The sequence below is a fragment of the Heterocephalus glaber genome, unplaced genomic scaffold (genome assembly GCF_053883595.1).
Source record: "Heterocephalus glaber isolate CG9 unplaced genomic scaffold, H.glaber_assembly_v1.0 deba00001429, whole genome shotgun sequence".
Taxonomy (NCBI): domain Eukaryota; kingdom Metazoa; phylum Chordata; class Mammalia; order Rodentia; family Bathyergidae; genus Heterocephalus; species Heterocephalus glaber.
Window position 1 is genome coordinate 28,659,788 of NW_028258294.1, and position 25,445 is coordinate 28,685,232.

General features: G+C 37.3%; 1 protein-coding gene across 2 annotated transcripts in view; it reads left to right on the plus strand.

Annotated features, from left to right (window-relative positions):
- LOC110344323 (high mobility group nucleosome-binding domain-containing protein 3-like) overlaps window positions 1-25,445 on the plus strand; it is a 638,706-nt gene that overhangs the window by 557,528 nt on the left and 55,733 nt on the right. The window lies entirely within an intron of this gene.

Consider the following 25,445-nt stretch of genomic DNA (forward strand, 5'->3'; position numbering starts at 1 on the left):
AGATTTCCATATTAAAATATAAAGGTAAAACCTGAAGCAATTAAATATAGCTCTCTGGGACAAGATGAGACATATTGAGCTGGGATTGTATGGGGGGGGCAATGAGATGGGGCTACTGTATTAGGATCTAAGCAGAAATCACATTAGGTGTTTTGAGTTGGTTACACACAGGTTGAAAAGCTTATAGAGCAAAAGAGGATACTGAGGCAATCTAGGTATTACTAACCACATAAAGCAGCTACTGTTCTTGGGTTGTGCAACAGGGAGAGGTGAAATGATCAGAAGCAAGGAACATAGCATGACAAGGAACATGTGACCAATTCTCAGACCTCTGGTACAGACTGCCTCATGGATAAATCTTGGACTCCTGAGGCCAGAAACATCTGAAGTCCAAACACCAAAGCAGCTTGTGTGTGGCTGGCTGGTGCTGGTAGCTGGAATGCCATAGCTGAGGGAACCCAAAGAAGCTGGACTGTGGAGCTATGCTGTCTTTCTGCTGCTGGAGAAAGTTGACCAGAAATGGAGACAAAAGGAAATATGGTCTCCCCTCCTGTGGCCTTCTACTCACTCTACCAGCAGAATGCAGTAGAAAGCTAGCTGACAAGAAGGTCTGGGGGATGGATTAGCTGGCACCTGGAAAATTAGAGTCTGGAAGGGTGATCTTGTAGCTAAAAGATAGTAGGTAAACAACAAGCACAGGAACCTTCTGCTGAGGTGAGAATTGCTGACCCCAAAGAAAGGGAGTTGCTTATAAGAATTATAAGAAAAAACCTTGGAAGTTACTACTGTTTAGAGGTTAGAAAGAGTGAATTTGAGCATCTGGATAGCCTCATAGGGCTGCCCCATAATGGGTTTACCACAGGCCCAGTCCTAATCTGGGGTTCAGCTCTGCGCACCCAGACTCTAATTCATCAATTAACTCAGGATATTCCAGGCCTGGAAACTACCCCCAAGCTACACTAATCATTTGGCTGGGGATTGCCCTGGGTAATAGTCACTACTGTCCCATAAAGTAGGGAGCTCAAGCAGTAGGACTAGGCATGTTGAGAACTGGGCATTGGGAATCTCCCTATTTCCTTCTCAGTTCTGGATCATAACAAGTACACACAAGCCTAGTCAGGTTCTCCAGCTTGCAATTTCCTGGGGTCTATTACACTGATAGTTTCACATATTAATTTTTATCTTCCTTTGACCACATTTTAGTCTTGGAGAGAGTTGGAGGGCACTAAGGTCTGTGCACAATTGGATGTTAACTCCATATGGGACACTTTTTTTTGTTGTTTTGGTTTTGCTTTCTCCATAACCTTTATCCCTTTCTTCTATTAGCACATTGGCTTCTTTTCTCTTATCCTTCCTTCCTCATTTTCTTGCCCCATTATCCTACTCCTTTTTAGTAGTATTGGTGAGTTTGCATATGTTGGCTTCTTCTGATTACAGGACTAGGCTTAGTTTATTCTATCCACTGACCAAGCAGCATCAACAGGTATTCTTCCCTACACTTATACACAAAGTGGTTGTCTCTTTCCTCTGGAGTCCCCAGAGAAGGCATGATGAAGCTTGGGGCTGTCTGTAAGCAGACCCACCATGGGGAAAGAGGTGGAAGCCAATGTGTACAACAAAGCTTGGTCCATGAGGAAAGAAATAATTTAGGTCTCCTCCACCCTGTTCTTCCCAGGTATGCAAATCTCCCAATTCCCTTCTTCATTTACCCAGCTTGAGTTGGTAAATCTCATTCAATCTATGGCAAATGGATGACATTTAATAGTTTTGTCTTTAGATTCTGAAAATGATTCTCATCTGGTGCCAATACTCCTGTATGAGTGAACACATATCTATTTTAGAGAAATCAATACACATTTGTATGCATATGCCAAACTTTGAACTTTTCTTTTAACCTCAGATAGGGATTTTGGCCATGCTATGCAATAAAACTAAGATGTAATCACTTGTGTTTGCTTTTCTTTATATCCAAATTTTTTTGATAGACAGCATCTGAATAAAGCAATCTTTCTGGGCCTGTCTTCCTACCACCTTTGGATATCAGTACTGAACTCCCTGTGGGTTGTGCTTGTTGATCTCACATTTCTCCAGCTAAGAGGGCATCTGCCAATCACAGTTAACTGGGCACAAAAGCAAGGCAAAGAGAATCTCCCTATGTATGTCAGTCTAGTTAGCTTCCTAATAGTGGGTTTATCCAACTATTTAGTGCAATCATCCATTTATTCATCAGCTGATGTTGGAGATCTGACCCTGAAACAGTACCCATATCATAGATATAAGGCAGATATATGCCTGTCCTAAACAAGTTTATAGCCCAGTGAAAGTGGCAGACCAGGCAAGTATATTAGAGTGGGGCATGTGCTTAGAAGGGGAAAGAACTGATATAGTACTAAGGAGAACACAAAGGAAACACCAAATTCAAATTTTCCAAGGAAGCAGGACATGGGAGCTAAAATGTGAATGGTGAGTAGGATTTGGCTAGAGAAAGCTGCCAGAGTGCGGAGCTGCAAGAGCCAGTGGAAAAGGCAGATAACAGTCAACAGTTTTTGGCAGAGCAAACATCAGGTGAAAGGCTGGGCCCTGAGAAACACCTTGAAGGAATGTAGAAAATCTCATTCTGAGTGAAATTTTCAGCATAAAAGAACAGAGGAGATGAGGCTTCCATGGCTCCGTCCTGGTGCCTAGCATGAGGAAGTTCATATTTTCTCCATTCCAGGCATCCACTGTAGGAATGCAAAAAACCCTTGTTAGCCAAGCATTACGTAAGGAATAAAATAATTAATGGCTTCAATTCAACACTGTCTAGTGTATACCTTCAGTTCTCTCTTTCTGTGGAAAAGTTTGCTGGATCATTTATTTGAAAGGAATACAGAGAGCAAGGAGGAGAAACACATGTTGCCAGAGAAGCTGGAGAGAGTTAGGAGAAGTCTGGGGATAGATTCTGATAGCAAAACATATCCCCCTTTCTTTTAGCAGTAAAGAAGAAAATTAAATGAGAGTGTAAAAATGATGAACCACTGTGGCTGGGGTTAAGGTCTAGGGCTGATTTGAGAATGTGGGCTTTGGAGTTAGACATTTTTGGGTTTTTCCTGGCTCTTCCTCTGAAAGTTATGGATAACTTTCCTCATCTCTTTGAGCTTTCAGTTTATGGTGACCGGGGAACATGAGATTAGAGTATATCACCAACTACTGTGTATTTATGTGCATATCTGTGTATCTATGTAAGGATACATGGTAAGTAGTCAGTCAATGATAAATATTATAACTTTCATATGGCATATTATCAAATCACTGCCCAGTGATACCATGGAATTAAGTGATTTTATGCATATAAAGGGACTGGCCCATAAGAAGACATGTTAACTATTACTACTATTTATTGCTTTCATAGATATTGCTATATTTGGAGAATTCCTGAAGCCTGCAATCTTATTGTGAAAAGAGTGATGAGAAACAGACTTTGGTACATAAATCAAGGCAAGGGTGACAAATATGTTCATGTCATTTGCCAAATGACCAGTTGGCAGTGAATGCCTGGAATGTGCATCAAGAACAATTCTGAGGCATACATATCTGGCTTGGCAAGAGAATGTCCTCTCTGATAGATTAGCAATATCTGTTTGACACAAGGAGTCATCAGCATGCGTGCCATGTATTTGCTTTCTTTAGAGTGAAATGTCATTCTAGATAGTCAATTTAGGAACCTCTAACAAAAGGCCAGGTCTGATCTTGTCCACTTGTGCCAGTCCTCACTTGCTCCATGTTTTACTCCTAGCACATAGCTAAGCCATGGCCAGGTCCCAAACCCAGCTGCCTTTTCCTCAGGAAACTTTGGCTGGCATAAATCAAGATCTGTAAATCTACCCCATAGATGACACAGGCTGTGTGCCCAGCCCAGGCTCTGCGAGCAACAGAAGAGAAGGGAGTTGCCTAGTGACATGACACAAAGGGTGTCTTTGATTCATCTCCCAGTAGCAACCCCAAGCTCATGGCCAACAGTGAGTAATGGCTGCATATGGGCAATAGAACTCCTTTAAAAATGTCACTTTGCTGTAAAATGTAAATGTTTAACATTTAGACACGAACACTGACTCCTAAAATGCCTAGTGCTGGGTGGCTTTTTTTCATTCTTTGAAGAAATCTTTGTCCTCCCATGTTGAGAAATTTCATTGCTTGATTTATATCCCTGTGCTTGTTAAATTGCTGGCATGTCTTGCCCCAGATAGGGAAGCAAAGGAGCAGAGATTTGCAGGGCACTTTATACCTTGCCTGTTAATGCAGAGGATTAAGTGTGCAGTGCAATTCCATCCCCAGCCACTGCTCCAAGGTTCTCTGAACTCTGAACATGGAAGATTTCATTTTATTTTCAATTATCCTGGTCTTCAAAATATAAGATTGTGTCACTGAAGGTCAAAAAAGACCCAAAACAGCAATAAAGAATATTCACTGGGAATTCTCTCTTTCAGTCCTGCTTAGCAGCTAATTCTGTCTCATGAGTCTGGGACTAAGAGGCTCCATGTAAATCAAGAGTATGAGGAATTGTTCTTGAAGCTGAACACCTTTTCCCCTAAAACACCTCTTTTTTTTGGTTTTTTTCTTTTTTTTTTTTTTTTTTTGGTACCAGGGATCGAACTTGGGTTCTTGTGCTTGCTCAGCAGGCGGTGAAACCACTGAGCTAAATCCCTGCCCCCCCCACCCCGCAGACACTTCTAATGAGGGTTTCCCGAATGGCAACCCTGGCTCTCTTGCTGATCACCATTTGAACAGACGTAGACCTAATATAAAAAGTAACTCAAACTTGAGAGAACTGGCTCAGAGGCAGGTGACAAATAAAGCTGAGGCACAGGAATCACTGGGCATGGAGATATGAGGACCTTGACGGCAGTTTCATTCTCATTTTACTCAATTTCCATTTCCTCTGGAGCATGTTGCTTGTTGAATTTGTTTTTGCATGCCCCTTGGTGCCTCCCACAGAGTCTCGATCACAGTAGGCACTTAATATCTATTTGTTTAATTAAATAAGTAATGAGTCATGGGCAAGCCTTGCATTGGTGTAAGATATTAGGTCTAATATTCCAGTGAAAGAACTTTACAGCCTTGGATGAGTCTGTTAACTTCTCAGTGCATGACTTTATGTTAGTCTTATCATAGTCATTGGAAGTAATTAGGGTAGAAGTCATTATCCTTAGTTGACCAACAAAACATAGAGGTCCAGATAGGTTACATATTTTTTTCTAAGATCACATAGAGTCAGTGAGAAATCAAAATAAAAATTCTAGCTTTTGGTTTCCAGCCTAAATTTATTTTTTTCAGTTTGCAATGTTGTATGTTTTTACCTTGTGCCATGAACCCAGGTGAGGCAAGTGAGGAGCTGAGGGCATCTGCAAAACCAGGAGAGTGAGCACCTCCTTAAAGGGTGTGCCCTAGGTGCCTTGCTTGCTTCACTTTCACCCCAGCTTGAGGATCTTGCATGTGAAAGCAAGAATGAAAGGGTTTTAAAGACCTGTAAATCCCCCCATAGATGACACAGATTGTGTGCCCAGCCCAGGCTTTCCAAGAGACATACCATGGTCAACAATACTATAGGATTGGACACAACCTTGAGTAGCTCACACAGAAAGGTTAGCAGAGCCAAAGGGAAGGGCTATCTCCAAAAGCCCATATTCTGTATATTCTCTTTTATGGTCTTCTATGTTATTCCCCAGGATGCCTGCAAATCACCAGTACACTTCAGTAGGAACTGTTCTGCTGGATCAAGCACACTCATTGAACAGCCACACAACCTTTTTGTGGACACCAAGACCCTTCATTAGAGAAATAATACAAATCTCTGACCTATTTCTAGACATAATTTTCAAAACTGAGCAATTCTCTTGGGGATTTCTTGGCTGTAAAACCTAGCACCTGCTGAAGGTATCCTCTCAGACTTTTCACCTCCCAAACGAAGTGACAGTACTAATCTTGGTACCAGTAAAATACTTTTTCCCCTGAGCTGAAGTTTTCTATACTGCTTTTAAGGAAAATGACAATCTGGACCAACCCAGATGCTCTTAAAATTAGAAGGCTAAAGGATTATAGTAATATGTTCTCCAAAAATTGGGTTCCTGTGGTTCAGTGGGAAGGCCTTTTTGAGGAACTTGCTCAATGAATCTAAGAAAGAAATATTAGAGATACTATAATTGATGGAAGTAGCAGAGATTTATTTTTAAGCTAGTTAAATATTAAAAATCATTCCTAGACAAGCTTGGACAAAAGAGAAATTCAACTATAATTCTCACATGATCATATTGGGTTTTTTTGTCTTCTCTACTCTTTCATGTAAATGATTGTACATGGGATACATGTGGCCCACCTGAGGGTGATCACTATTATGGCAATGAGTTTTTACTACTAAGAAAATGTTTACATTATTATGTAGAATGCCTAATAGAAAACCATCTCCAATTTGAAACTTAATGAAGAATTATGTTTCATATCAAAGGAAGTTTAGCTATTTATTCCTTCTGGGAACATTTACTAGAGACCAAGGAACATGAATACATAAACAGTGCCTGAGGTAGAGTGAAAAAGACCATTCTTGAGATTAATAAATGAAGCAAGGACCTCCAGTATTTAATAGATTATTTTGTAAAGAAATCCACTCTTCCAGGTAAATTATCTGGTTATTAATGATATGACTTTGAAAATGGGCTTAAGCAAAGGCTAGAACTTTTTCTAATGAGGAAGGAAGGAGCCTAGAGAGTCCAGCATTGCTGCTCAGGCAGTGTGAGACACCAGAAAGAGGCTTTACAAACATGGAAAAGGAGACATTGAGACAGGGCCAGACAGGCCCTGTTCCATGATTCACTGTAAGTTTTTGAAGAGGCTTTGTAAACTTACAACTTTGTAGTTGTATGCATCCTTTCTAAGTGAGTTGAATTTAAAGTCTCAGTACTGCATATAGCCTTAATAAGGTCCTTAAAGAACCCTTCAGTCATCATTATATAGCCAATTTAAGAGAATCCTATTAAGACAACAAAACCAGAGAAGCAGCAGTGTGCAGTGTGCAGAAAGTTGAAAAAACTCTCTTCTAATGTGAGCTATATGTTATGTTCTGCAGGCCTGGGCAGAAAGGACATAGGGACAAGAACTTATCTTTGGTAATATCTATCTGAAGATCAAAAACCTTAAAAATCTGTTGTGCTAAAATTTATAGAGACTTCAGCTGCCTTTTTACACCACAAACTTCTAGACCCTATTCACCAAGACATGAGAGAAGAGCCAAGAAAAAGTGAAGTTTATAATAACAGTATGAGGTGCTACCAGAAGAATCAAGAAGCACAGCTATTTGATGCCATATCTGTCCCCTTTCTTGGGTCTGGAACTTTTAAGATGGCCTGTCCAATTACAAGACTGCAATAGCTGTGCTACACAGAAGCCTTTTCTGCACGACCTGTCCAGTGGATAGCTTGGGCTTCTGTACAGCCTGCTTGTCTCAAGGCACTCGGATGTTTTAGATGGTGTCTGGCTTCCCCCAGAGTCAGTGAGTTAAGAGGTTTGGGTGGAAACTATAAGGCTTCTTACGACTTTGCCTAAGAAGTCCTAGAACATCCCTTCTGCACAGCACATTCCATTATGCCAGTCAAGCAAGTCATTAAAATTGGACCAAGTTTGAGGAAATGTAAATAAACTTTACCTCTTAATTGAAGAAATAGGAAATATTTTGTTATCATCTTTAACTACTATACCATAATCAGGCAGTGGGTGAACTCAAAGAAACTATATTAATCTTTAGATTTCAGGTCAAGAGCAATTGGTATTCTCACCAGTTTATTAACCTTCTGTTGCACTGTCCCCTTAAGCTCACAAGCAAGGTATTCTTGGGGACTACCCAATGCTGGAAGGTAACTAGATCTGCCCACTGAGCTTCAATCTTCCCTTGAGCAGAGTGACTTCAGGAAGTTTGTTTGTTTGTTTTGTTGGTTTTCTTCATTTTTATTTAAATTTACATGTCTGAGCATCTCCCCCAGACAGATCAAATCAGCCTTTTGGACTTTGATAATGGTAAAATTTCCCAGGTGATTCTCAGATCAGTAAATGGCTCCTACTTGGGCTCCAGGGGCTATGTAGGTGGGTGTTATGTGGCCAAAGGTATTCCTGGGGGTGTGGTGGCATTCTGACAGTGCACAGGATCTGACAGTCTGGGAAGGTACCCTGAAACACAACTCATACTTTTCTAACCTGCTTAAAATGAGTTTATGTGTGTTTATCTTCATAAATATAATTATTGTAATATATATAATATAAATAAGATAAAATTGTATATATTTACTTTAATAAATATACTTTTCATCACTATGCAATGAATTTAACATAATATATAATTCTCACCTTTTAAAATATTTGTAGTTTTCTTGTTGTTGTTGTTGGAGTAAAACTAATATTTTTCAACATTTACTTCTCTATCTCTTTTGAGTTGCTCTCTAAAGACTAATTTCCTAAGATAGAAACCCAAGTTTTCAAAGTCTTAGGTCTGCTGCTAAATTAACCATGTGCTCTTGGTCAAATTATTTCTCTTCCTTTGGTTTATAGCTGGAAGGATTGAGATTTATGGTTCTCCCTAGATCTAAAATGCTTTGATCTCAGGGGCATATCAGGAAGGTTGCCACACTGCACAATTCCAGGCCACAGTAAAATCATATTCTCTTTGCACAGTCCTTGCTGCACAGTGCACAGCCAAGTAGACATCGGTAGCAGCCCTGAGTATATAGCCCTTCTGTCATTAAAGTCCTCCCTGTATTGTCCATCACATTGCTGATGAACTCGGGCACTGGTATAAACTGATGAAATCTCTGTCAGAATAAAGGCACTCAGAGTTCTTACTGCTCTGTTTCTTCTAGGACCTACCTGTTTTAACCAGTTTTTGCAGCTAGCTAATCAACTTTTTCCAACCACACTGTCTGGGGCCTCACCCAGTGTACATCCACATTCCCATCCCACTCCTCATCCCTTTCCTCTTAGATATACCACTGTCCTTGGAAAAGCCATAGGGACAACAAGGATCTAAACCAATGCTTCTTATACTTGAAAAAATACCAAGAGAGCTCTTTAAAATACAGATTCTTATGCCTCTAAACCAAAGATTTTGATTTAATAGGGTAAGTGTGACCTCAGAAATTGCATTTCTATCAAGCTCCCAGTTGATGCTGCTGCTGTGGCTGCTGCTGTGTTTTAATAGAAGTGGCCAAAGAAATCTCAATCAGTAAAAAATGACCTTTTGACTTTAATTTCCACTTTTTCTATTTCCTACTAGTACCCTTTTTCACCTGACCCCTAGGTTGCCTGTGTATGCAAAATGCCTCTAGGGAGGAGGGAAAGGGTGATCTAGCCAGTTCCCTGCTGCTGAGGTTGACATTGTCTAAGGACTTCCACAAGCCCAAGTGTGGACAATGGTATCCAACTCACTCACACCTCATGGATCTGGCCTGGGAAACTCACTCCAGCCACCCAGCTGTCAGTGCTTCTGGCTAATGGCTTCTTGTGGAGAAGCTTCCTGAGGTTTTTGTTAATCCTGCTATTTGAAAAGAGTCAAAGCCCCCATCTCAGCAATTTCAAAGCTTGCCTCCAGCTTTATTAAGTTAGTTTTCACAAGGGAGATAAAGGCAATAGCATCTAACATTGAAGAAATGGTCCTGGAGGAAATGAGTCAATATCTGTGGGTAGCTTCATACTGATCTCCTCTGTCTTTGCTGGAAAACCCACTTTTCTCTCCTATGGCTGTTTTGAATCTATTCCAAACACCACCAGAGCAAATACTGATTGCCTTCTAGATTGCACTTGGGCTGGGAAACCTCCTTATTCAGAAGAAATCAGGCATGATATCTACTATTGATTGCCTAGCCTGTATTCTTTTTCTACCTCATCTTCTTCCTCCCAAGGAATCCTGATTTTATTGATATTTCACTCTCCTCCATTCAGCCATGTGCTTCAAGAGAAGCAGGCCCCAATCTCAAACTCAGTCTTGATTGTAATAAACCAATCACAGAGGTCTTATTTCCTATGTTACTGATTGACTTATTTTGAGCATGTGACTTAATTCTGGCCAATGAGACTTGAAAGGAAGCATGCTGGAGGCTTCTGGGAATGTTGTCTTCATAGGAGAGATATGTAGGAAGAGAGATAGAAGAAGTAATACAGGGCCGGGGATTTAGCTCAGTGGTTCTGGCACCTGCCTCGCAAGCGCAAGGTCCCAAGTTTGACCCCCGGTACCAAAAGAAAAAAAAAAGTAATACAGTGGACCCTTGACTTAGAAACTCCATTCATGAGGACTGGTTTTAATGTGGATAATTTACCAGAAACACCAATAATTTTCCTAGTGTATTCATCAAAAAGTTATAAAATGTGCCTACTTTACCAAAGACAACAATTTTATACTGTACTCACCATTCAAGTTGATATCTTTGGCTTGCAGGAAGGGAGGATGAAATGAAAGGCAGTTATTGTTTTGAAGGTGAGTCTCCTTCCATAAGAACATCAGGAATCTGGCTCTGGCGTTCTTTCTCTCCTTGGGAGAGTCTGTAGCTCACTAGGACCTGCTTCTGGCTCACTAGGTCTCAACCTTTTCATAACTAAAAACTTGTCTAAGGCTGTCTGTTTCTGTCTTCTCTTTAACACTGCTTTGTAGTATGATATGACATAGTCATTAAGCAAGTGAATGCAATGATTGAATTTTTCTCTGTCTGGGTGGGTTTTCTCTACAAACGTTTGTGGCTCTGTATATTTTTTTCAAGATTTCCTTTATTTTAGAAGAAGAACTTTGCTGCACTGATTGTTGATACTCCCCCTCCTATTCAGAAAGCTCCTGAGCTTCCATTCTCTGTTGCTCAGCCTGAAGTTGCTGAAGTTCCTCTGTAGACAATTTCTCTGAGTATTCCTCCACCAGTTCTTCAGCATCACCACTGTCTACCTGCAAGCCTATGGACTCTGCTATAGTAACAATGTCATCAACCACAGGGGCAACTGAAGGCTCAGGCTCCTCTACACAGCCTTCAAAGTCTCTCTCCTGTATAATTTGAGGCCACACTTTCTTCTAGGCAAATCTCAGTGTCCTTAGAGAGACATTGGCCCAGGATTTCTCAACCTCACAGAGGAAAGGATGTTGTTACCTCCAGAATTCTTTAATTCCCTCCAGAATTCTTTAAGGGTTAAATCTGTATCTGAGATCATCTGGAAGCACTCCAGGAACAATTCTTTGGTGTATAGCTATAAAGTTAGCTATAATCTGCTGGTCTAAAGGCTACAGTAGAGGAGTTGCATTAGGTGGGAGGAACTCCATTGAGAGCCATGGGAATTCTTCAGCCAATTCTTCCAAATCTTGTGGGTGAACAGGAGCATTGTCCATGATGAGGAGATCCTTGAATGGTAAACCTTTGTCCTCTAGATATTTCTAAACAGTAAGACAGAAAACCTCCCTGATCCAATCAAGAAAATGTACTCTTGTTACCCAGGCTTTTTACTTAGATCTCCACATGATCTCTAGCCTATTCTTTATGACTTTATGTTTTCTGAACACTCTAGGGGTTCTGATCACTCAGAGTGATAAAACCAAGAGAGATATTACCTTGAGGTCACCACTCACATTAGCACATAGCAATAAGGTAGCCTATCCTTCATAGGCTTGTGGTCTGGCATTTTCTTCTCTTCCTGGGTAATGTATGTTCTCCTGGAAATGGCCAGTTTCATCACAGTTGAAAACTTGATGAGAGCAAAAGCCATTTCTCTATGTCATTGTTTCAAAGTGGTATATGTAATTTTTAGCAGCCCTTTTATCTGCACTGGCTGCTCCACCATGCCTAGTTATACTATGAGGCCTATTTCCCACCTTACAATTGTGAAACCACCCCTTATTGGAAGGGAATATTTCACTAGTATCACTCATTGATGGATTATCTTTTACAAGATCTGAATTTATAGCCCTAGCTTTTTCAAAAATTATAGACTCAAGTAGGCTATAACCTGCCATCTGCCTTTCATCTATCCACACTAATAATAGCGTTTCTACATCATCTAACACTGTTGATTGTGACTTACTAATTTGAGTAACACCTTTAGGAGCACTAGCTTCCTTATACAAATGTTTTCTCTGTAAGATTGTCAAGATGGTGGATTTCAACACGTTGTTCATACTAATGAGATTGGTCATATGAATACCACTTTCATATTTTTCTACAATTTCCTTCTTCTTTTCAATTGTGATTGCTTTCTTTAGCTTCCCTTCCTTCCTTACCTTTTTTTGTAGGTTTTGGAGGCCATTTTTTTGTGGTATTGGGGATCAAACTCAGGACCTTGCACTTGTGAGGCAGACAGCGGAACCACTGAGTTAAATCCCTGGCCCTTTTGGGGCCATTTTGATAGCAGTAATCATAGCAATTATATAAAGCACTGACTGAAATCATGTCCACATACACCCACATCTGGGCTCAGACTGATGCTTATGTGCACTTTTCTGGCATCATAAGTCTTTGTTTACAACTGCATAAGTGGCTGGTATTCTGGTCATAACTCAAGACTTTTGTCATAAGTTAAAACTAAAATTCTGATCATAACCCAAGTCGTTTATATGTGTGGCTAGTCATAACTCAAGAGTCCACTGTATCTTCTTTCTTTGCCTGTTGACATATGCAATAATAGTGTTACATCCTGAAACTGCTATTTTGTGACCACAAGAGAAGATAATTTGAGAACAAAGCTGACAAACTGAAGGTGGAAGAGCATCAGAATGGAAAGAATTAGTTTTGTGAACCACTGAATCCCCCTACCTCAGGTTTCCTTTAAGATAAGGTAATAAATATGGTTAGGTTACTAACAATCTGATTTCTGCCACATACATTTGATAATTTTTAAGAAAATCTTTTACTGAGGAAATTATATCCACAGGCAAAAGATTTAGAGTTTAGATTTCTGTTTCAAATTCTAAAGGCAAACTCATGGAACAATTCACAGAACATCTAATTGTACTTGTCATTCCTCAGACATTCAGATCACAGACCCAGAGAGGAGATAAGTTGGTACAGGAGCAGTCCACTGGGGTCTCAGCTCAGCTTCCTAGTCCTTGCTCAGTGAGCACTTCCATCGTGGCAGAAAGTATTGCTCCTAAAGACATCCACTGTAGCTTTCAAAGGCCTTACTGTCCTCTGCACCCTGAAGGAGGATGGCACGTGTGCATCTCTGACTCCTAAAGATTCCTCTCCTTGGGCTTCAGGTCAACTATGTTTAGTCTAAAGAGGGCTCCTTTGTTCCTCTGAGAGGTCCATCCACATCTGAACACTTTCTGTGACCTGTTACTTTCTTTCATATTCTGGTTGACTGAAGCTTGTATAAGAAAAACAGCTGCCCTCTTTCCTAATGAAAGTCAAATTTGGATCATCCAAAGTAGCCCCTGGATGTTGAGTTGAATCTGCAGGTGAGGAAGGATCACTGCAGTTCACTGTACCTGACATCTGTAACTCAGGTGATCAAAGAGTCACCTTTTGCACTGAGCAGGCTGTCACCATAATACTGAAGTGAATGGGAAGGTATGGCTTCATCTGTAACAAAGATAGGACCCTCTCTAATTATACATAGCCCCTGTGACCAGGCAAGAACACTTGAATAGGCTCTTGTAAATGCTCAAAGAGAAAATAATATGACATTAGAAAACTGTTCTTGTGGATAAATTGCTCATATTCAGTTGGATTCCTATTCTTCAAGTCTTTGATCAGCAAAAGACACATATGGGCACCAAAATTATGGTATTAGATCATAATCTGCTAGTATTCCCTTAATTGAACCAAGGAATTCGGTTGTTGATGACATCTGCCAGTAGCCTAAAAACTAGCACTTAACATAATATGAATTTTTTCCCAGAAATTTTTCCCACTAGATTCCCCAAAGTAGAAATACATACCTAAACCATCAATAGTGGCAGGAGAAGGCTTTGATTTGAGTTGCCACCTCCAAAATATTTCATATGTACAAAACATTGTAGAGGAACAGAAAGAAAAGAGTGTGGACTACTTGTGGTAAAGACTATATTAATGTGTAGAAGGCAATTAAGATTTAAAAAGGAAGAGACAAATCTTTGTGGGGTTTTTTTTGCAGAGAAAATAACAATTAATATTAACTTGTCTCTGAGTTCCTTGAATAAAGGACTTTACCACTTTGCCTCATCATAAGTGAATGAGTAAATGGCAGAGGACTTACAAAAAATAGAAAGAAACCAAGGCAAGTTAGTATACATTTTTTAGCATATTTACTGGAAAAGTAAGATGACATAGAATGGTCAAGTTGGAGAGGTAGTTTCTAGTGGTTAAGAGCAGATAATCTATAACTTCTAGAAATTCTTCCACAGAATAGAAGGAAAGACAGTTCAACTAATTTTTGGAGATTAGTATAATCCAAACCAAAAACTGAAAAACACTATATAGGACAAGAAAAGTGTAAACCAATTTGATTGGAAGCATACATAAAATAGTTATATAAAAATGTTAATAGTTTCAATTTAATAGTTTTTAAAAAATAAAAACTACTGACAAATACAGCCTATCCAAAAATTCAAAATTATCATTAGAAAAATCTGTCAATAAAATGTGCATTGATAGATTAAAAGAGCATAAGCATATACACATTGTCATACATACAGAAAGAGAAACATCACTAAAGTTCAAAATAAACCATGGTTTTCAAAAATGTCTAGAAAACTAGAAATAAAATGGAATTTTGCAAGCCTTTAACTGAATGAAAGTTATCTGCCAAAAACCTATAACAAATATCCACTATTCAACATTGTGCTATTTAGCATTAACTTGGTGATGTTAATGTAATAAGATAAGAAAATAAGAAAAACTATAAGGTTTAGACTTGATAGAAAATTTCATTATTTACAAATTATATGATTTTTTTATATAGAAAAAACGAGACTATTCTTACAGTGTAAAAATATTACAGTGTTTGAAATCTAATTTGCTGGTGCATCTTAAATTTATTCGTGAATATATTTTAAAAGGAGGAAATATTCCTTTAACAATGTTCCTAATTTTAAAATAACTCATATTTATTTTTGAGGCTGTGTTAGAGATAGAGAGGGGATGTCATAGTGAATTCACAAGCTTCAAGGTAGTTGGAAAAATCAACAACTATTATTAACATAGAATACAACTTCAAGGAAACAGTCCTTTATAATAAATATACTTATAAATTTAGTTTATTAAAATAGGCCTATTCTGACCTCAAAATCATAAAACAAGGGCCCCGAGGACAAAAAATTTACAACTTTTGGAGGAAGTTTTCTGTCCTTAGCAAAACAGATGTCAGGAAAAACTCTATTTTAGTAAGATTCAGATTTAACTTGAATTTTAATGTAATCAGCTTGTAAATATTCACTAATCTTCTACTTATCTAAGAATAGGTAATAACTTGCTGAATATTTGTCTTTTGAAAATACTTAAATCAATATTCTACTTTTCAAACTTGGTACTTAAATTGTCACCTGAGGGAGGCCTGTACATTCTATATCTTATTACTTCTACTCATGACTAAATTAAGGAATATGGAATTTAAAGTTCATTATTCCACACATCAGAGGACCCATTTAAAACCATGAAGACAGTTCAACAAGTTTGCTATATAAAAGATCAGTATACAGAAATCAACACAATTCTCATACCTTAGTAACAATTTTAAAAAGGAAACAAGTAATATATTCTCAATAGCAAAAATAAGTACAAAGTAGAGTTACCCAGAAATAAATATAACAAAATATACATATTATGTGAAGAAATATTTACAACTCACATTGAAGGACAAAAGAGATTTGAAAAGAAGATATATAACACTGTTACACAGTTAATTGTGTCCCTCACAAAACGTATCTAAGGTGCCAAGGGTGTAGCTTGGTGGAGTGCCTATCTAGCATATTCCAAGCCATGGGCTCCATTCCTAGCACCAAAAAAAAAAAAAAGTTAATATTCTAACCCCAATACTGAGCTGGAAATGTGACTTTAGAAATAGGGTCATTATGAATTTATTTAGTTGTGATAAGATCATACTAGGGATAGATCCTCAATACTGATGTCCTTGTAAGAAGAGGCGAAAGGCACAGGAAGGCACAGGAAAGAAAATAGTATATGAAACCACAGATGCAAAGGGAGGATGATGATGGCCATGTGAAGGTAGGGAAGAGATTGCAGTTGTGCCTCCACAAGCCAAGGAATGCCTGGGGCTACTGGAGGAAAACAGCCTTGATCTTGGACTTTCAGTTTCCAAGATTTTCTTTTTGATACCACAGAGATTCATTCCTACATTCAACACATATTGATTGTGCTCATGCAGTGTGCCAGCACTACTCTCCATATTAGAAATTCTGCTGCAAATAAAACAGACTAACTTTCTGTCCTCAGGGAGCTTCCACTGTAGATGGTAATTTGAAAAATGGATTCTAAAATGTATGTGGGGAAAAGTAGAGTGCCACACAAAAAGATACAGAAACAAGAGTAGAATTCTACATAAAGATATGCTTTTACTGCTGTAAGAGTAGAAAAATAAATAAATGGAGCTCAGTAGAAAACCAGAAACAAGAGATAATGTGAAATAGGAAGAAAAGGAGCAAAGGGGAAGGGGACGTGGGAGGAGTAGGGGAAAGGAAAGAAGGGAATGGAATTAATATGAGAAAATTAAAAAATGAAAAAAAAGTCTTTGTAAATAGGATTGGATGGAGGGGTTGAATGGAGGGCAGGGGAATGGGGAAAAAATTAGAACCAAGAGAGATTATGTAAAGGTACAAATTTCCAATGCTGAATGTCATTATATTGTATACCTGAAATGTACCAATCAAATGAAAACCAGAAACAAATCCATGCCTATACCAGCATAAGAAGTTGGCATGTTATAGATGTGGGATTATTAACTGGTAAGGAGTAGTGAACTAATTAGAAAGTAGAGACAATTGATTATTTCTAATAAATACACGTATATAATTTAGAATATATAAATTTATTAGGAGGAAAGATGGCAAATTATTTTTAGGCCTTTTGCTGATTTGACTATAAAATAAAAAACTATGCCAAAGGATATTACAAAGTTAAAAGGTATGAGCTAACTGGGAAAAAAATATTTACAATACATAATAAAGGGGAATGATATTTTATATATATATATATATATATATATATAGTTAATCAATAAGAAAATAGCCCAATTGAAAAAACAGTTGAAAGACTAGAGTATGAAATTTATAGCAGAGGAAATATGAGTTGAAGCTTAACTCAGTGATAAGGAAAATGTGAATAAAAAAATACCATTTTACCCAACAGATTAAGAAAATTTAAAAGTATAATCACAGTAAATGTTGGAATAAGTATGGCATAATGGCCTCCCGCTATTGCCACAACAAATTACCACACATTTAGTGGCTCAAATTTATTACCTTACAGTTCTGTAGGTCAGAAGTTCAATAGGGGTCTCAATGGGCCCAAATCCAGTTGTGGGTGGAAAGGGCTGCATTGCTCCTGGGAGCCTCTGGATGAGACAATTTCCTCATTGTCTCTAGTTTCTGAGGCTTCCCTTCTGATCCTTGCAGAGAGCACATTCCTTTCAGAACTACACCAGAGTGTCAGCCTCTTCTGGTGCTGCCATGCTTCTCTGACCTCAGCCCAGAAAGTTTCTCTACTTACAAAGATTCATGCGATTAGATTGGGCCCACTTGGGAATCTAGGATCAACTCCCCATCTCAAGGTTAGCTGATTAGAAACCTTAGCTGGATCTGCAACCACCTTATGCTGGGTTTACTGCATTGTGTATGGAGTATCTATGTGTGTGTATGTGTGGGTGTACACAGTGAGACCAAAACCAAGATAGGAACACATCCATCACCACAAAAGTTTCCTTGTGCTCTTCTGCAAAGCCTTTCTCCTGCACTTCCAATCCTGCCTTTTCACTCTCTAGGCAACCATTGATATGTATTTAGTCACTATAGATTTTTTTTCTAGAATTTTGTATAACTGGAATCATACAGTATATACTCTTTTTTTTTAAAATCTGGCTTCTTTTACACAATGTAATTCATTTGTGATTCATCTTGTTGTGTGAATCAATTGTTCATTCCTTTTTATTGCTCAGCAGTTTTTCATAGAACATCATAACTTGTTAATGCATTCATATATTAATGGATATTTGGATTGCTCCTTTTTACAGCCTACAAATAAAATTTCTAAGATTATTTGTGTATAATTTTTTGTATGAACATAAGCTTTTATGTTCTTGGGTAAATACCTAGGAGTGAAATAACTGGATCATATGGCAGGTTTATGGTTACCTTTTTGAGGAATTTCCAAACAGTTTTCCAAAGTGGTTGCATAATTTTACATTTCTAACAAGAGTATACGAGAATTCAGTTTCCTCCATATCCTCTCAAACACTTTGCATAGATGGCATGGCCATCTTTTTTAACTTCAACCATTCAAACAGATGTGGACCTCTTTGTAATTTGAATTTGCACTTTGCTAGTGAGGACTGATATTGCCTTGAATCCTTTTAAATTTGCTGTAACTTGTTTTATGATCCAGAATATAGTCTGTCTTCATAAATGTTCCATTTGAAAGGAATGTGTCTTCTGCTGTTGTTGACTGAAGAGTTCTATGAATGTCAGTTAGGTTGAGACACATGATATATAATCAGCCTTTTATATTTGTAGATCAAAAATATTTTTAAAACATTGGATCTGTACTTTTTTCTCATCAATATTCCCTAAACAATATAGTAGGACAGTTATGTACATTTACATTGCATAGGTATTGTAACTAGTCTAGAGATTATTTAAATATACAGATGTGTGTAGGTTATATGTAAGTATTCCCTCATTTTATATAAGGGTCATTGAACATTCATGAATTTTTGTTATCTGTGGGGCAGGGGAAAGTGTTGGCTTGACCTGAAACCAATGCCCCACGGATAGCATGGTGTGACTGTTTGCTTTAAGTTCTCCATATTCTTACAGATACTAATCTACTTATTCTATCAATTATTGAGAGGTATTGAAATTAAAAGGGGGATTATAATTGAATTTAATATTGTAATTGTAGATTTGATTATAATTCTATTAGTTTTTGATTCATGTATTTTAAAGTTTTGTCCTTAGTTGCATAAATATTAATATATATTTAATATGTCTTTAAAATCAGTTGACCCATTTAAAATTGTAAAATGATCTTTATTCCTGTTGATATTCATTGCAGTGAAATCTATTTTGATATTAATATAGCCATTTCATCTGTTTTTGATTAATGTTCACAGATATATCTTTTCCATCATTTTATTTTTAAACTACTTTTGCAATTATATTTAAAATAAATTTCTTGTAGGTAGTATGTTTCAGGGGTTTACTTTCTTAAAAAGTCTGATTTAACTATCTCTGCCTTTAATTGGAGTATGTCAATTATTTAATGTGATTATTGATGTGGTTAGGTTTAAGTCTACCATCTTGTTATTTATTTTATTTTTGTCCCTTTTTTTTTGCCTTTTTTCCTTCTTTGAAAACTTCCTTTCCATTTGTTTTTATTATTCAACTTTATATCTTATATTGTTTTTTTGGCTACAATTATTTATTTTGCTATATTTGTGGTTCCTTTAGAGTTTACAAGACCTTTAATTTTTTTCTCAATATGTGTTCAGGTGATTGCCCACCATTTTACAAGTAGTATAAAAACCTTCCAGTAGCACCTTTCCACTACCCCCAACCTGGACTTTGTGTAATTTTTGTCATATATTTTTACCTCTTTCTATGTTATAATCTTTATATTATATTACTATTGTTTGTACCATGACATATACTGTATATCTCATACGTATATGTCATAATCTACATATTACATTATTTAAACTGTCAATTCTCTTTTAAAGGTATTTAAATAATTTAGAAATTTTATACATTTAGCCATGAAGTTAGTATTTCTGGTGTTCTTCATTCTTTTGTATAGTACAGACTTTCATCTGATGTTGTTTGCCTTCCGAGAGATACCCTTAAATTCCTTGATAAACGTTTTGTTTTTGAATGTTGGAAAACACTTTTACTTTGACTTCATTTTTTTCCCATTAAGTTTATTGGTACATTTTAGGTGTAAAATGCAGTTGCATGCAACATTGGGATCTTGTACCTTTACATGATGTATCTCGGTTCTTATTTTTTCCCCATTCCCCTGCCCTCCCTTCACCTGCTCCACCCTTCCCTATTTACAAAGACTTTGTTTCCATTTTTCCCTTTTCTCATATTTTTTCTTTTCCCTTCTTTCCTTTCCCCTACCCCTCCCACTTTCCCTACTCCTTTAGACCTTTTCTTCCTATTACACAATATCAATTATACATTTTTAAAAATTACAATATCAAAATCTAGGAGACATTACCACAGATTTTACAGAATTTAAAAGGATATAGAAAGCATATTACAAAAATCTTTTCTGAAATAAATTTGACAACTTCTATGAAGTACCTTGGAAGACAAATTAATGAGACAGACTCTAGAAGAAATATAAAATTTGAATATCACCTATTAAAGAAAGTATATTCCTAGCTTGAAAACCTACCTATATGACAACATGTACACTTTAATTGATGAATTATATCAAACATTTATAGTAGAAAAATAAAGAACACTACTCATTTTAGGAAATCAACATTGTGTTAATACTAAAACTGAATAAAGATAATAGAAGAGAAAAGTATGAAAATAAATGAAAATTTGTTTAACAAAACAAACTATTAGAAGTCAGATCTGGCAGGATGTAGAAAGTGTTTTATTTTAGGGATGGCAGTGTTGGTTCAGCATTGGAAGATCCACCCCCATAAGTCATCATTTTAACAGAGGAAAGGAAAAAGCCATATAATCCTAACAGTAGTTGCATAAAAAGTATTGGACTAAATTCTACAGCTGTTCATGGTAAAAGCTATCAGGAGACTAGAAGTAGAACAGAACCTTCTCAACAGATAAAAGACATGTACTCCATACTTCCAGCAAAAATTCCTTATAGGAATGGAAAAGACACAATGCTTTCTCCCTAAGGTGGGGAACAAGGGCAGATATGCCTACTCTTCAACTGTCCATTAAACTTTGAAACATAGGCCCAAACCAAAATAATCTGGCAATAAAAGGAAACAAATAGCATAGGATTTGCAAGGTAGAAGTAAAATCTTTATATGTAGATGAAGTGATCATCTACAGAGAAAATAAAGAGATCTCTAGGAGCCACTAAAACTTGTATTTGAATTTAGCAGGATCAGAAAACACAAGGTATTTATAAAAATTCAGGTCTATGTATACTTGCTATAAATGAAGAATTGGATATTGAAATTTAAAAGTTATGTAGGAGTACAAAGGACCTGGAAAAGTAAAAAGAAAAAAAATAACAGTGTTGGAAGACATTTATTACCTAATTTTAAGACTTCCTCTAAAGCTACAGTAATCACAACATTGTTGGTATAAGGAAAGACACATAGATCAGTGGAATAAAACAGAGAATCTAGAAATAGAAATACACATATATGGCCCAATGATTTTTGAAAGATCATTTAACATTAACATTTTATAGAACATAAAGTCAACTCAAGAGCAGAGGAAAAGATAATATTTTCAACAAATGGTACTAAAACACCTGGTATCCGTATGTAAAAAATTAACCTCAAACCTTTATTTCCATACATAAAAATAACTTGAAAGGATCTACGAACCTAAATATGAAAGACTAAAACTATAAAGCTTTAAGAAGAAATTACAAGGGAAAATGTTCATGAATTTAGGGTAGGCAAGAATTTCCTAAGATACAAAAAACATGATGTATAAAAAAATTGATAAATGAGATTCCATCAAAATTTAGAACTTTAAAAGACATCGTTAAGAAAGTGAAAAGAAGTCCTTAACCAGAACATATTTATATTACATATAACCTATGACCAGAGTATATAAAGAACTCTTACAGCTCATTAATAGACAACCCAATTAAAAAGTAGACACAAGAAGATGATAAATAGCCAGTACAACATAAGGGAAGGTGTGCAACACTAGAATCAGAAAAAATACTAACCAGTACAATAACAAGAGCATATTATACACTCATTAGGGAGATGAAGTTAAAAATTTTAAAAGAACAAATATCAGCTTAGTTGTGAACCAATTAGAACTTTCTAAACTGCTAATGTGAATGTAAAAAGATCAAACCATTTTGGAAAACAATATAGAAATTTCTTGTATTGCTGTTAAGAACCAATAGTTCTGTTCTTAAGTTTTTACTTAAGAGAAATGAAAACACATGTTCACAATATATTTGTACATACAGGTTGACTGTCCCTTATCTGAAATTCCTGGGATCAGAAGTGTTTCAAATTTTGGTTTGAAATCCACTTGATCTGCAAAGAGGATAGCTACTCCTTTCGGGTTACTGTTGCATGGAGTATTATTTTCCACCCTTTAACTTTCAGTCTATGAGTTTCTTTTTGAATTGTGTTTCTTGTATGTTTATTGTTGGATCTTGCTTCTTGTCCCATTCTTCCAGTCTATTTCTTTTGATTAGTGAATTGAGACCATTAACATTGATGGTTATAACTGATATTTATTGACTTATCATTGTCATGAATTTTTCTTTTTGTTGGATTCTCCCGCTTTGCATTTAATTTGTTGTTGCACCCAACAGATTCATTCTGCTGTGCTTCCTGGGGTTGTGATCCTTATTGTCGTTTCCTAGGATATTGTCTAAAATGTTTTGGAGTGCTGGTTTGGTATTCATGAAGTTCCTAAGGTGCTCTTTGTCATGAAAGTATCTTATTTCTCCATCAATTTTAAAAGACAGTTTTGCAGGGTACATCAATCTGGGTTGGAGGCTGTTTTCCTTTAGTGCTTGCAATATGTCACTCCAAGCTCTTTTTGCCTTGAGGGTTTGTGTTGAGAAGTCTGCTGTGATTCTGATGGGCTTTCCTTTGTATATGATTTGTTTCTTTTCTCTAACTGCTTGTAGAATTTTGTTTTTCTGTTGAGTTTCTGGAATCCTAACAATTTTATGCCTATGTGTAGATTTTTTTTGATCAAGGCTAGCTGGAGTCCTATATGCCTCATTTATCTGTATGTCAAATTCTTTTCCCCGCTTGGAAAGTTTTCTGCCATCACTTCTGTGAACAGTTTTTTTTTATGTCATTTGCACTCTCTCCTGTTTCTTCATTGACTCTGATCAGTCTTATGTTATTCTTCTTTGCATCATCTAGCAGCTGCTGGATTGATTTCTCGTGGTCCCTTACAATTTTAAAGCAATTTTTCTTTTCCTGGTCACTAATTGCAATCTTATCATCTATATCTGAAATTGTGCCCTCACATTGGCTCATTCTGCTGCATAAACTTTCAAAGAAGTTTTTAATCTCCTGGAAATCTGTTTGCATTGGTTTTATGGATTCCATTTGTTTCCTATGGTGGGATTTCATCATATTCCTCAGCTCCTCTATTTTTTAATCTGTGTCTACTCTAGATTTATTAATCATGTCTTGCACTATGGGCACAATCTCTGCTGTAATCTGAGAAATTATTTCTGATTTCATTTTTTTCCAGATCCTCTTTCATTGCTAATTCAGGGAGTCCAGGTGGTTGAGTATCAGATTGTTCCATCTCATTTCCCTTTGGGGTTGCCTTAGGTGATCTGGAAGTCTGGTTTTCAGACTTGTTTACATGTCTTCTCATTTCAACAGATGCAGTCTGCTGTGCCTTTGTTGAGGCAACTTTTTGCTCACCCAGTGGCCTTCAATTTTCAGCAAGCTGCCAAGCTGCCTTTTCCCTGCTGCTCACCAGTACACTAATTCCTGGGTTCAGATAGGTGGCCTTCTGGGTACCTGAACTGACCTGTTGTCTGGGTGGGCTTCTGGCTGGGGTCTGTGCACACTTGTGATGGTATCTAGGTCTTCCTCTGGCTAGGACCCCTATGTACCTGTTTTCTGGGAGGGCTTTTGGCTGGGGTTGTGCACCCCAGTTCCTTTTGTGTGATCAAGTTTCTGGCCAGGGTCTCACACACTTATCAGTGATATCAGGGCAAACCTCTGGCCGTTGCTTATGCACCTGTGCAGCTCTTTTCCAGGTGGGCCCTTTGCTTGGGGTGGTGTGTCCTAGCCTGTGGGGTCGGGGTGAAGCCCTGGCTGGGATCTGTTTGCATCCACGCTGGTCTGGTCCACACTGCTGCCCCCCCAACTAAGGTGATCTGGTGTGCCTTTATTGCAGAGATTTTCTTCACTTTTGCAGTGGGCTTCAGTTTTCATCAAGGAGCCCCAGAGGGCCTCTTTCTGTCAATCACTTCTACTCTATCTTCTCAAGCTCAGAACAATGTCCTTTATGACCCCTGCAACTCTGCAGTGTGAATCCAGGTAATGGCTCAGCACAGCCAGGGGTGGGGGTGTGTTCTGGCACCTGCATGGCTCACCTCCTTGGCACTCTGGGGCAGCGGTATGGTGGCCTGAGAGGCTCACCTCCTCAGGGCTCTGGGCTTGACTTCATGTTGTAAAGATATTTTCTCCAGTTGCTCTGGTATCTTTTTGCTTACAGTTTTTCAGTCAGAAATCTGATGTCATGCTTACTTGTGTTCCTCTTTGCATAGATATCTTTTTTCCTGACCCCTTTTAAGATTCTTTTTATCACCAGTTTTGAACCTTTAGACTACGATGTGCTTTGGTGTTCTTGTCTTCAAACTTGACCCTTGTGCTTAGGGTTCATTGAGGTTCTCAGATCTGTGGTTTCTAGTTTTCATCAAGTTTTGAGAAAAAGTGCCCCTTATTTCTTCAAAGATAATTTTTGCTTACTTCCCTTCTTTGATGACTGTAATTATAGCACATTAAGTGCCTTAGAGTTGTCCTATAGTCTACTGATACCGTTTTCATGTTAGTTTCTCTTGGTAATCTATTTTGGGTAGTTTTTATTGCTAATCTTTAAGTACCCTAATGTCTTACTTTGCACAATCTAATTTGCTGTAACCCTATGCAGTGAATTGAATTTTTCATGTAAAATCTTGTAGCTTTATCTATACAGGTTTGCTTTGACACTTAAAAATATCTTCCAAGTTTCTGCTTAACATATTCAATATCTCTTATAGCTTTTTATCCTACTCTACATTTTTAACATACAGAATATAATTATAAATACTGCTTTAACATCCCTGTCTCATAATTCTAACATCTACGTTCATCTTTGGTCATTTTCAATTGATTGATTTACCAGAAAATTATAGCCCAGATTTTCCTGCATCTTTGCACATCTGATAATTTTTTATTGAAAGGCAAACATTGTCAATTTTACCTGGTTGAGTGCTGGATATTTTTGTAGCCCTGTAAATATTCTTGATGCTTCATTTTGGGATACAGTTAGGCTACTTGGATACAGATTAATGCTTTGTAGTCTTGCTTTTAAGATTCATTAGATG